This window comes from Saccoglossus kowalevskii, chromosome 9 (assembly GCF_978046115.1).
Source record: "Saccoglossus kowalevskii chromosome 9, keSacKowa6.1, whole genome shotgun sequence".
Classification (NCBI taxonomy): domain Eukaryota; kingdom Metazoa; phylum Hemichordata; class Enteropneusta; family Harrimaniidae; genus Saccoglossus; species Saccoglossus kowalevskii.
The window spans coordinates 19803503-19817979 of NC_140649.1; positions in this window are offsets into that span (position 1 = coordinate 19803503).

Below are 14477 nucleotides of genomic sequence, written 5' to 3' on the forward strand. Positions count from 1 at the left end.
TTTCATACCTGTTCCTCAAGTATATAGTATATCAATTGAATTTCTTTCTAAATGTAATTTTTTAAAGTTAGGTTTTCGAAATAAATTTATTAGACAATTGCACTAAATTCTAATAATACATTCTTAATTAGTGTTTCTGAACAACGAATATGTAAAGATTTTACTTTTAAACAATCTTATACTTCTGAACGTAGATGTCGGTAATTTGTTGATATGTTCTTCGGGGGGGGGGGTATTTTCTGATGCATTTAGTGGCATGTTAGGCAAGATCTTTGACTAAATTGACTGGACGGTATATAAACAAATAATACGTGTACATGGCGACAGGGTTTGGTTGCAAGGTTGGTTATTGTTGGGCGGAAATCAACGTGGTTCTATAAAGTTCAAGCCTGAAGATATTTTGTGGGGGGGGGGGGATCGGGTGAACTTTTAAACTAGGGTCAATATACCCTAGTGAAGTCCAGTTTTAAAAATGTGTTTATTGCGCGTACACAGTAATTTAGTCACATGATTTGAAACTACCAATCCATTGCGGTTATTATTACATAATAACAAGTAAGCATATAAATCTCTGCTCTAAGTAGTATGGTTTGAAAGAGAGAGTCATTATCCCATATACCATACATCTCAAAATATAATACAAAGTAACGTGTAACCATTATTGCCGCTATAAGTAGACTCGACTGGAGTAGGGGCGTGATGTAATCATTATAATTAAAAGCGCAGTGTTACTTAATGATCATACTCAATGGATAATTCGTCACCATTATATTTTGTTATGAATAGAATGGGCTGAATGGGAAGGGGGTCATTATTATATATTTATGATTTGCGGACCAATTCGAATCATATTACAATGTAACTTACACATTAATTTACGCCGTGTTGATGATTATTTCATATCTCCTCATCGGATACATGTGTTAATTCCCCAATGACATATTTATTTTTTCGCACTAGAACATGAACACCAAAAATACCCTGAAAACTGCGCAATAGCATTTTTTAAACTGAACTGGTAAATTTGGACCATTCTTAACCATTCTAGCCACTAAAGTAGACCACGATGGTGATCACAGGAAAGATTGCGTACCACATCATTCAGTTTGCAGTCAAGTTCTTAATGATTATAATTGTGGTTTTCGTAGTATAGGATAAAGCTCGAGTTACAAGGATTCCTCTTGAGACGGAGTACGAAGGCTTATCTGATTTGAAAACTATTGCCCGAACTAATTTTTAGATATGTCGGTTGAAGGAAATCAGGTACTTTTGAAAACATTCAGTGAGTGTCCTAAATTTCAACGCGAAATTGGTAATGAGAATTGAAAATTATGATATTATTCACCAAGTGCTTTTACTTTGATACGATTAAGAAACGCATTTATTTTCAATGGAAAAAAATGTACCGGTGATGAATTTGTCACGCTTGAATAACATAAAACGTTTCGTTAAACAAGTTGACAAGAATACAGGTTTTATTACGTTAGAACAGTGTGCGAACGAACTCGGCGTTCATCAACGCCTGGTCGTAGCGCCATTGCACGAAGTCTAGACACCATGATGTTTTTTGTTGCATTTGTTCGTTCAATATAAAGCAGTAATTTTTTAACAAAAAGTTAAATAGGGTTTTCTCAGAACTGGTTACTTTTCAGCAGCTTTATGAAGCAACGGTCATTAGAATATTTCTTTTACGGACAAACACATGTATTGTCTGGAGATAGTTATTTTCGGCGTGTTGACGTCATTTATAGCAAAGCAATTCAACCTCAATTAGGCTTATGACCCATGATATTTATCATTTCTATTAACCCATTGAGGAAACTTATTTTTACCCAACCTAGATTCGTTGCATTACATGACTTTCAATATGCAAGCAACAACATTATAAGTTAACGCGAAAGTTGATATATATATATATATATATATATATATATATATATATATATATATATATATATATATATATATATATATATATATATATATATATATATATATATATATAATTTATAAATATGCTTAAAATAGCTGCATATTTACTGTATCATCGACTCACTCGATCGCAGAAAAGAATGCATTTATAGTCGAACAGTTATGAATGAATTTCGGCTTTTCCTCGATATGGTATGTAAGTGTATTGTGATTTGCCTTTTATATCAGGAGAAGTCATATCGCGTGTTGATAAAAAGGACATTACAAATGTCGTAGGCATCACGTGTTGTGTTTGGGTGGAAAAGTAATTCACGTACGTCCAAATGTAATGAATTAAAGAATTAATGAAGAACAGTATTTTTTTTACAGTATTGGCGTTGTTTGAGATTTGGAAAAGCGCTTCGACAAACAGAACACATGCACGTGGTAATCGCACTTGAAATATCAACCGGGCAATCACAAACTCTCCAACCCTAACACATCTCCAAATTTGCCTATGATTGATTATGTATAGTGGACGTGTAAAATATCGGCCACATCGAGTGAATGTGCCAACCCCGGTTCGTAGGTGTACAAAGACACGAGTATAACTATTGCGTGTGAACGACGCCAGGCAATACATCATGATTTACAGAGATTCGTTTTAGTTAAACCTCGATTGTAATTAACATGTTGTTGGTTATCTAACTCATAAGATATATATACGTGAACGCGCGCTTTGCTACGACTATGTCACTTTATTCGTCACTCGTCCAAACAATAATATGTCATGTTACCATCGCAACCGCATATTACACGCGCGATAAAAGCAGTGTTGCAACATTAGTATGTATAACATTGCCACGCGATTAAACGGACATTATAACTGTATCTTCAAGTAATTTGCGTTCAGTATCCCTCGCATTTCCGATATTATGAAATATAGTGAGATACGCTGTTACAGTCGATATTAATTTGAAAATTGACACGACGTGCCCAACTTATCCCCCGAAACAATGAGGTCATTAATACTGCGACATCGCTCCATAATAATAATACGCACAAGCTGCGTTTCCATAGCAACTCGTGTTGTTCGAATATATAAATTTGTGCTATTAAGGTAGAAGCCTACTCATAAATTTAAAAACCCAGAATTTATTCATTTTGCAATAAAATGTACTCCAAGGTAATATAAGGATATTGACCTAAAAAAAGTTGGGGGTCACCAGCCTTTTTTTCGAGAAATTGATGGTGGAAATTTTAGTGGAAAGTCGCCATTTTGACACTATTATAACACTTTTACCACAGGTTCCTATAGCAGAGACATTATACAATATCTCAAAATCTAGCTTGGTGACATAGGCTGAAAAAATCATATATTGTTAATGAAGGAGTACTTTTTGTTGTTCTTAATTATTTAAAAAATCTGGGTTTTAAAAAGTGTCAACAAATGCAATTTTTCTTTAACACTGTGTTCTATGGAATTGTTCTAAAAATAACAATTTTCAAAAAATATTAGGACGCGTTTCTCAAAAAGCATAACTGTAACACACATAAGACATTAGCTTCGTGATTGTACATAATAAACTAATGAACATTGGGATGCGATTTATGACCAATTTTGTCAAAAATTATGACTAGGCTTCTACCTTAATCTTCTAGCCGAAGACAGTATGATGACAAATGCAATACACAACATGTATAACAAATGTCTCCGTGTTTCGCGTTATTAAATGGCGATACCTTGAATTAAAGTATGGCTATTGACTGTGCTAAGGAATAACCCAGTTATCATGAGCGGAGTCAATGGCCCGAGGAAGTGTCCGTAACTACGCAGCCGCAAAGTGACATTCGAGATATGGTTGTTTGGCGATGCGTGATATAACGGAGTTAAAAATAACGGTAATACATGATGTGGAATCAATTTGAAGAGATGTCATTTTCTCATCCATTCAATCAATTGTTTTCCCCCATGTCTTTAAATTCTATAGACAAACATTACGCATTACGCCGGGAGAAAAATATTAAATTTGGTATTCGACACGAAATCCCCAAAAAATTACTTTGACGCCTCCCTAAAATACAATTTCTCTTCTTCTTGGCCGTCATTGCATAATTCCCCGTGCTTGTCCCGTTATCACACAATAATGGGGGCGCTTCGTCTTTTATTTCCTAACCAAACGTAAACACATTATATTATATGGAATTTAAAAAAACATACAGTAGACCACGTGTCCAAATGCATACATTACTGCAGCAATAAAGGTACATAAAATAAAATAAGAGACGAAGTGCAATAAAAATAAAATAATCCCGTCATGTTAGTGTGTTATGCAAAATAAAAACAATGTAATTACAGGCGAACAGAGATACGGGCATATGTGCAACATTGAAAACGGGATTAGAACTCGCGATAATATTGTCACACGTATCATCGGAAGCACCAGAAGTTTCTCGTTTCAGCGTTTGTTCATAGAGAACATATAAATATACCTTTTAGAAATGAAATAAATTGATTGAAATGCAATAGTTTTGTTGAAACCCTGTTTAATATTTCTATTTTTATTGTCGATGAAATAAGCAATTACAGTAAAGGCAACATACGTGTTCCGAAGACTGCAAAATGATTCAGTTTTTGCAAAGATTAAATTCATTTGCATATCGCTGCAGGCAAACAGGTGTTTTGTTTCATTTGCTTCGTGGACAGATGAATCCATCTATAAAATCATTTTTATTAAAAATTAAGTATCCACATTGTAATAAATTGTAAGGCAATAAAAGGACGTTTGGTGAGACCAGCCTGTTTTTCGTGAAAATAATTTTGTTTTGCCATGTAGCTCTGCGAGTGTACATGATATACCAAGGCAACATTGTTATTGCCATACATACGATTATTTGTACTCTACCACCTTACTATGTACAAAACCAACAATATAACCCCCCCCCCCATAAGACAACGTTTAATGTTTGGTCTGATATAGTAAGAACAGAATACAGTCCACCATTGACGAAAAAAAAATGACTGCCGCGATACTAATAGGTTAAACAAACCCGGAAGTGGATTAGTTGAAAGCGACTAAGCCGCGTTACTTCGTTTTTTGCTTTTGGTATATTTCGAACAGTGGATGCAATGACGAGAGAACGGGGTCGCAAAGAAGTCAGGTGGCATCGTGGCAATATTTTTGTCGCATAATGAATAAACAAAATGTCAGAATAATGATTAATTTTGATAGTGGAGTTAGATGTTTTAACTTATTGCTAATGGCTATGGCGTCCATGTTATGCATTGGTTTGAAATATAAAATACGTGAGACATAGCTTATGTGAAGAGGGTGGCAAGGGAGTGGGTAGCTGGTACAGATTACAAGAAATAAAAACGGCATTTTACGTTTTTACAGGAAATAAAATGAAAGTTCCATTTACAGTGAAAAATAGATTTTCACACTTTACAGATAAAACAAATTCCTAATTACATTTTACATTTTCATAATATTTTTGATAATTTGAGTTTAAGAATCAAAAATGGAAATTGCGTACGAATTACGACATTTAATTTGGAAAATGCTTTATACGCTTACAAAAAATAATATTTTTGTACAAAATACGGACGAATAAAATAGCTGATTACATTTTACACCTTGCCCATGTCTACGAATTTATTTTATTTATTACGAAAATAAAAACAATTGATTACAGCTTAAGAAAATACTCCTTGCTGACCTCCTGTGAAAGCTCGCATCTTAATGGTGTTGCATGTAATTGAATTGAATAGACTGATTGATAGACTCACCAACTAATTTGTATAGCTATGTTGTACTATTTGATAGACATAATGTAAATATCAGTGTGGTCACCGATTTGAGAGTTCCCACGTGGCATTAATGTACTCAGTTATGGATTATTTTAATTCTGCTATTGGCAAAAAAAATAAATGTCATTCAAACCATGTTCTGTCACTATGTTCTATTTGCGAGTTGCCTGTAATTTCGATTAACATAATTTGTTATTAATGACTAACGTGCTAGTTTTGAAATTCCTAATACTATTACGACAACGTATTTTTTTATAGTACTTACTTGTCCTCAGCACAGTGCAGGAACAAATCGTCACGTCGAAATAACATCGCCAATGCTGCTGCTTAAAATTGAATTGATTTACTGGATGTTGTGGGAAATTCGTATGCGGGACAAATTCATAAACGTCAGCAGACACGAGCGATCGCCGCAGAAGGATAAATCCTCGTCTACGGCTCGGAAAGTTACACAGCCCTGGCGGATATCTATTATCACAATGGTGGTAATCGCATGCATATTCTTACAGTTTGAACAATTTAAACGGCTGAAATAACAGTAAATACGAATATATCACAAAAGATGCTAATTTCTATGACGCATTTGTTTGTACGCCTTGCGTATGCTGTATGATGATTCTGTTCGTTCGGTGTTGTTATTTTACACTATTCAGCAAACAAAATATACATAACTAAATATCCATGATATGCAATTACACTTTTATTCGCTCTCTACACATTGAAAATTTGTTTTATACATAGTTAGTGTACCATTTATCAAAATACGCAAAGCAGTGGATGTTTCGTTCAAACTTCTAGTAGATTGCAATTCGCAATAACTTAGTATATAAATACATCATATAAGGTATAAATGTGTAGATACGTTTTTTACCGGCGGGCATGTTTTGTGATAAACATTAATCGATAAGAGCGTAGCTTCTAAATATAAAATATAAATAAGCAGTTATTATGATGACAAGTGAATCTTTACAGAGCACACATGCTAAGATGTAGAATCATAGGAAATGCGCACATATGTATTATTGAACGAGATCGTTTAAATAAATTGATAACTCTGAGATCTTGTGATCGCCTGTGGTATGACGATAAGATCAGATCCAGATTATCGGCATCAGACGAGCCAAATGCACGTGTGATGGAGTTGCATAATTTAAAATGAATATTCCATGTATTCCACCGACTTAATTTGGATTGTGATCAAATAAGTTATTCATATTCTTTCTTATATTTCCTGATTAAGAGTTCATACTGGGCCCTGAATTAACAATCCATGTGTTTAATTTATTTACAGGTGCAATTTGAACAGTCGGATTTTTGTAATGTAGATTCAATTGTTTCCCATCTTTCAATGGCATTTTTTTTTAAATACGCATGGGTTATCATTTACTGTTACGTATTATTGTCAAGCTGTTAGGAAGCGTTTAATTTAATGAATAGCAATATACCCCCAGGTTATGTAAATTACATCGAGACTACTTTAATGATGTATGCATGTAGAACCATGCAAACCGGTTTCGCGATATTTGCTATAATATAAATGCTTAAGTACGAAAAGATTCGGTAAACTCAAGTACGACAATCAACAATCAGAAAATTACAACGGTTGCGCGAAGCAAGTAGCTAACAAGATCGCGTCCGTGTTAATTAATCGTTGTATGGGGGAGCGGCAAGTTGCATGACTTTTTGACTGACTTTTGACGTTGTCCAGTTTCAGTACAATTGGCCTATAGCGATTGCATAACCAATTGTATATATACCCCCAGTAAAAGGAAACTGAAAGTGAACATTGGAAAATTGTGCTAACATTGTGCTGGAAATGTTTGGTAAAACGAACAATAGCAATTGCTTGCTTTCCAAATATTGATATTGCCCATTTTATTTGTCCAAATGTAAATTGAACAAAATACGTTCTATCGTTTCGTTTTGAATTTGTACAGTAATGCTTCCAGTGCGGCTGTAAGAGGTGAGCTAGGGAGTTTTCCTGTTCGAATCCTTAGGCTGGTGAGAATTTTATTGCTAAAGGAGTGGAAGGTAAAAAAAAACTTTATTCCCAAATATAAAGTACGATGAGCATATATATTGATTCAAGAATGGAAAAATGATATTGGTCTTTTACAAAAACATAAAATTTATAAGCAAATAATTGACATCAAATAACATATGTTGTATTTGTATCTCTTAACTTTTTCATCATCAGACATTCTCGTCAAAATTTTTCTGCACCTTTTACTTAATTAATATATAATTATTCAATAAATATGGAAATTAACCCTAATTTTAGAGCCAACAGACACAATTTGAGTCAATTTTCAAAACATGTGCAGACTACAAATGAGACAATTTTGTGAATCTTTGATGAAAAGAGGGAATGGGGTTAAAAAGGTAAGAATCCACTTCATATGAAAACAGAAAGAAAAAGTATATTTAAATATTCATCTCAGTAAGCTGGATATGTCTACCATTACGGTAATATTTTACTCTAGTCATACTTGACATTGACATAGTCTTTTGAAATAGGAAGCACAATTACACAATTGTAATCGTAGCTATAAAATAACAAATTGAGTTGTTTTGTATTGAATATTCTACTTTCCCACCGTATTTACCTAGTTTAAATAACAGGACAGTGATAGCATGTTCGTTTCAATCAATGTTATTGCAGCCCTGGCATTTTTTTCATGTCTGCAACGATGATTTTGCTAAGGGTAAATTAACAATCAAACATGACTTGAATAAACATCGTTTATATTGCTTTGTTGAAACAGGAAAGCCCTCGGACGACAACCAACTAACTTATGAAAAATTGTGGGTTGAGGTGTCCCTTTTTGGGAAAATAGCGTGCGGTCGAGAAGTTCTTTACTTCATCTACAATTAACTACAGAGTATAAATTTAAAAAAAACAAATCAAAACACGGAATACTTAGTGTTCGTTTTGCAGAAATTATAACGATAAAACAAACTATCTCAAATGTATTGCACCACTTCTGCTTTCACGGCGAACTACTGTAAAATACTTTATTTTCGCTTGGAATTTATTTTCGCTATTTTCGCTGAAGGGATGATTGAGTGATAATAAAATCCAGTGAATATACTTTTTTTCCTCTATTTCTCATTCAACTCATCAAAAAACAGTGAAAATAAATTCCATACATAACACCTAAAAAGCCTTTTCAGCGAAAATTAATTCTAGCCAAAATAAAGTATTTCACAGTAATCAGGGCGAACAGCCCGCCAAGTATCTTCAATTATTGACACTGCGCGGGCGGAGCTACGTAACTTACTACTATTGCTGGACAACAGAAGGTTATTAAGCACATAGGCCATGCAATATTTGTTTTATAACACGTGCATAGATCGTCTGCCGTCTTCTTCTTGACGTCTGCTAGCGGTGTCTCGATTTCTTCACAAAACGATGTAAAGACGCTTCTAGAAAACCTGATTGCGTCCTTCGTCTTCGGTGCATCTTTATTTTTTACTAGTGTGCCAAGTTTTTCTTCTGAACTGAAGCTAAATCGTCCAGTCTTTCGAGGCGGACCATCGATATCAGCGGATATCCGCGACCGAACTAGCAGACGACATATTGGAAATCACACGATCAAGTGACGCGTGACGTGTAACACGTGATCCTGTTTTGACCAATTACAGTACAGTACTAACGAGTGATGTGTTATAATTAATATTATTATATCTCATAGCTCTGTCAGCCAATCAGATTCGTACATTTTTCGGTCAATATAATTATGTATTGACTTCTCAGAGGTCAAAGACGTAATAATAGTCCTCTGCGTTTTCGCAGACGTTATGATTGTTATTTAAAAAAAGTCTGATTCATCGTTGAGGTTTGTTTTCGTTTTCTGCAGTGGTGGGGGCACGGGGGCGACGTCCCTCCAAAATCAAACTGAAACCCTTTGTGTCAGCAAATTTTGCCATTCAAAATGCAGGAGGGGTCTATATTTCAACATTTTCAAAGAAGAGCATACCCCGGACCCCCTCGTAAGATCGCGCCTGGTTGGTGAGCAGATATGGCCTCAATGCAAAATGTCGTGCCCCTACCTCTGCTCTCGGAGAATTATGGTCGAACAACTATAACATTGCCTGTTCAACAAAATATCTTGCAGTACTTGGAACGAGTTATGTTCCATGTGTATTCTTGTAACCGAGAGATAATCATCGAACACCATAACTTGTACGCAGCTATCGCTGATACCTTGGATTTCGCACGGTATTCCTGTATTTATTGACGTCGTATACGGTAGTCCTTCTATATTTTTCATCAAGGTGATTTTATTACTCGTACATACACCATAAATGCATTGTTGATATTGCGTTTCATTTTGGTCCAAGTGGTCCCAGTGCAGTGTGCTTTTATTTTTTTCGGTGTGTGAGCGCGTCTTGTTGTCTCCGTAGCAAGTTGATACATACAAAACCATTTGAAGTGTGATGAAACAACTACCTGTGTCATCACAAATAGTGTTTTTTATCACAGGGAGCCCAGGAACTATATCAACTGTACGCCTAGTCTATATGCCGTTTTGGGGGGGGGGGGGGCGGCTGGTATCTAGTGTAAAAAATATACAAGAGTTGGAGGCTCAAGCGAGCCAATATTTTTTAAACTTTTTAAACCAGACGAAATGAAAGTAAAATAAAATCTATAACGAATACCAGCTTGAGGATTATTGTTTTACCAAGGAATTACCTTTATTTCACCTATATCGGTAGAATAAGACAAGAAAACTTCACAAATTGACTTCATTTACGAACAATTAACAGCTATACAAAAAGCATGGCACAGTTCAGCACAGTTGGAGGTGTGGCCTATTCAGAATTTGATTGTTTTGAACCGTGACGCGAGGGGCCTTTTTCCTTTATTTGTACATTTTCAGACAAAGGCGAGCCTCAACAACAAATTATAACAGATCAAACACTTCATCTAAAATGCGAATACGAATGGTCATTACAGGATTCGACGCCAGTCCCAAAATAAAGTATCACGCAACACTTTCACGCACTTAAGTAAAATTTTCGAAAAGAGGATAACACTTTTAAATAAAAATGACAGCGAACAAACTCATGACAACCATAAAACCGTTATTTATGACCGGTTGAACGGTGACATTCGTCACTATTGATGTGCAAGTTCGTAAAACTTTCCTCGCGTTGCTTCAAAATATAAAACGTACGAGAAAATAATTCAGACGCCCCCAACGTTATGTTAACTCATATTTTCTAGCTACAGACAATGAAAAATGTCATTGTTTTATAGTGTACATTGCAGGTCATCCCGAGGTCATCGCGAAAATGACATTGTAGTTTGTGCTTGTTTTTAATCTGTTATAATTTGTTGAATGAAACGTGCCAAATTGATAATAGGATTTTGATTTTCGTCGGTCATCTCAAAATCCAATTGCAAAAAACTAAATGTCGCCGCCACAGTTGTGAATTCAAATCATCAATTGAAATTACGACAAAAAACTAAATTTTGGATTCCAGAAAATATTAGAAATTCGTTTGGCTTCATGATTAGCCACGGACTCCCCGTTTCATTTTGGAACGTTTCATTTAAAAGAAAGCATACATGAAAAATAAATCATATCCTCTAAAAAAATTACGAGGAACTTAAGAAAACGTAATTATAGTACTCCAATATAATGATCACGAACTCAGCCTGGTGGTTTGAGCTAAAGTCATCGTACGAGTCCAATGCTCATGTGTCGATATATCGAAATTAGATACAACGTAATATTCAAACTCTTTGTTAACACAATTAGCAATATTGATATACTATCAATAATACTGCTTGCATTGCAAGATTTAATTGAATTCGCTCGGGGGTTCGGAAGTTTGAGGCGCCAAATTTTGTTTCTGCTAATCTCACTACCAATGGATTGGCGACGGAGTAAATACTTTTTTTCGTCTTACAGCAAACTAACGAACTCTTTTAAACCTGAAAGAGGGAAAGAAAGAAGAGTCGATGACACGGTTAAAATACCATAACATTTCTAGTGCCCATGGCCAGTCTCCAAAATGTAATACTGTGGTCGAGGATTTGGTCGTGGTCGTTATTTTATTCTCGTAATAGTGAAGGAGCTTAAACCAACCATTTCCCTGATACGTGTTTGTTTCGAAAAAAACGGTGATTAGTGAACAGAGCGATAGCTTATATAGCGCCCTCTGTTAACCCCATGCAGAATAGACAACATGCTATGTTTGAGTGTCGTGACTTGTCAAGTGAATTTCATTCGAAATTCAATGGATCCTTTATCAAGCAGAGTGTCGTTAGATGTCAATGTCACCCTTCCTTTACCCGTACCCTTCCCAGATCGACGAACATGCGCTGTGGAATACATAAGAACGACCCGAAACGTACACTATGTGTTAATAACTTTAATGGGGTTATGACGTAGACCTACACTCTGTCTGTTGTGGGTATTGGAAGATTGTACAACTTGTGCTGTGCTGTGTTGCTTCTACTCATACTATAAGTCTACCTTTGCGAGCCACTGAAAATTTGGAAACTATACAGTGCCGCCAGTGACTGTTTACGACTGTATCCGTAAAGATATACCACACAGAGTACTTCGTCTCACAGGTTCTCGTCTCAAGTGTAATGGCGCACCAAGCCACACGAGACCGGTAACTAGTGATGGGTCCGGCATTCTGATTGGTCCATCACATTCTTGTTGCTTGTTCGAATTCCCTTGGTTACCTGACGTCAGAGAGCTTATGCTCGTGGCCGTAGAGCAGGGGTTTCTTTTTACTCTCGAAAGTTGGAAAAATAAAAACACTTTTTGCACAGAAACAGCGCAGAAAAAGCTAGAAATGTCAGAGCATGGCGCTGGCGTTATGACTATTAGAATAAGAATATTAGAATGTTTTCAAATTACGACACTCATTCATGCGCCTTTTGGGCCGGAATCCCGACCCAGTTGAACAATATGGCGATTACTAGTTACCTGCGTCCTACTTAATATTCGCAAGGGAGGCCGGGAACCAGCGAAACATGGTACTTGTTGTCATCGGGGTCAACTACATCGAGGAACGTCATGAAATATACGCTGCAATAATAACGGAGATGCCAATAAAAAGGATAAGTTAAGTTACCTCCCAATGACAACCAGGTTGTATGTAGTGATTTGATTTGAATCGGCATTGTTTACAGTGTACATTAATATCAGTAGTGGTGTTATAATAAGGTTGTCTAAACTTGGGCAGATGTGATTGGCAGGGCGCATCTTTCCTCGACAATACTATGGCCACCATCACACCGATATATAAACGTTTAAACAACACAATAGTTCTGACACGAACGTTGTTGCTATAAACCACACCATCTCTGAAAACATATCCACTGCGCATGTCACCTGCACAGTTTAATGCCGAGTACCGCCACCGATCGAGCCACTCGAGACCGATACAAAGTCAAGAACACCTTGCGCCTGCAGGGCTGATTAAATTCCCGTGGTCGGGAAGTGAGGAGATTATCACGTTGATGACTTGAAGGTGAGTAAGTCTTTGATGTTGCTCGTTATATTTACCCTTTTTACTAAATTCGGAAGTTAATTTTGAATCGCTGCGGGGTTTGTTGATAATCCGGGGAACACCCGGGGCTATCTTTTAATGGCTCACTTTGGCGGTTATTCTGTTGAAGTACTGCGGGAAATTGAAGACGTCGTGAAGATTGAATTTTTTATAGGCGCTAGCGTTCCCGTCACACAGTGGCTGTAATGTCACAGCAAAGATCATAGTTTTACTTTCTTCACGTTCAATTTTGTAACCACGTCAAATTGAGCGGTCCGTGTGTATCTCAACCACCAGTTGCTCATTATTGTTGGTACGTACGTCTCCATGGTGATTACATATATTATTGTATATTTAATTGACACTTGTAAATATTACGTGACGCATGTCAATATCGATGTTCAAAGGAATTTCTCGATTAACAAAATAGTTAACAAAAGAGGACGATGATTGTTACCATGCCAACATTACAACAACATTACTGTACAATGTAACATTATATATTATTACATCTTTGTTGTTGTTTTGAACATATAAAAATCCAAAACATTGACAGCGTAGATACAAATCCAAAAAAATAACGATAGGGGACAATCATTATTTTAAAACATTAATTTTTTTTCCACATTACAGGTTGTCTGTATTCAGTATATTTGGTTGTAAATAACAATCACGTGACCTAGTGTCATTCCATCCCAGCTATAGACTGATAGATGGATAGTTTCTCAGACATATTTTACCGTGTTCCCAAGCATGTTAACACTCACAATAGAATGAATCTCACATTCCACAGTTTCAAAACATTGAATGACAATGAGAATTGTAATTGAAAATAATTCACTTATACTTCAATTTACATATTACGTCTGTACGGAAATACTAGTATATATCACAATATCCAAGAGTTTGAAGGGGGTACGCTTTGTTTGGCACCTGTTTACAATTTGAGATACTGTTAGGCCGTCGTGATATGAATTGTGTGTAAAACGTATCGCAATTTTGTGACACGAAGCCATAAGTTAGCAACCAAGCGACTACACGGTTCTGTAACTACGGCCTCAAACGGCCTGGGAAATCATCCCCCATCGTGTCAGTTTGACGGGAAAATAAGTCCGTTTCTAAAATTGATTTTTTTTTAAACGCGAGTATTTATTCTATACATAGTACGCAATATCATGCCCGTGGGTTGTTACATTTTAACGAGGTGAGCTAAGAGCGTGCCGCGCAACAAACTACG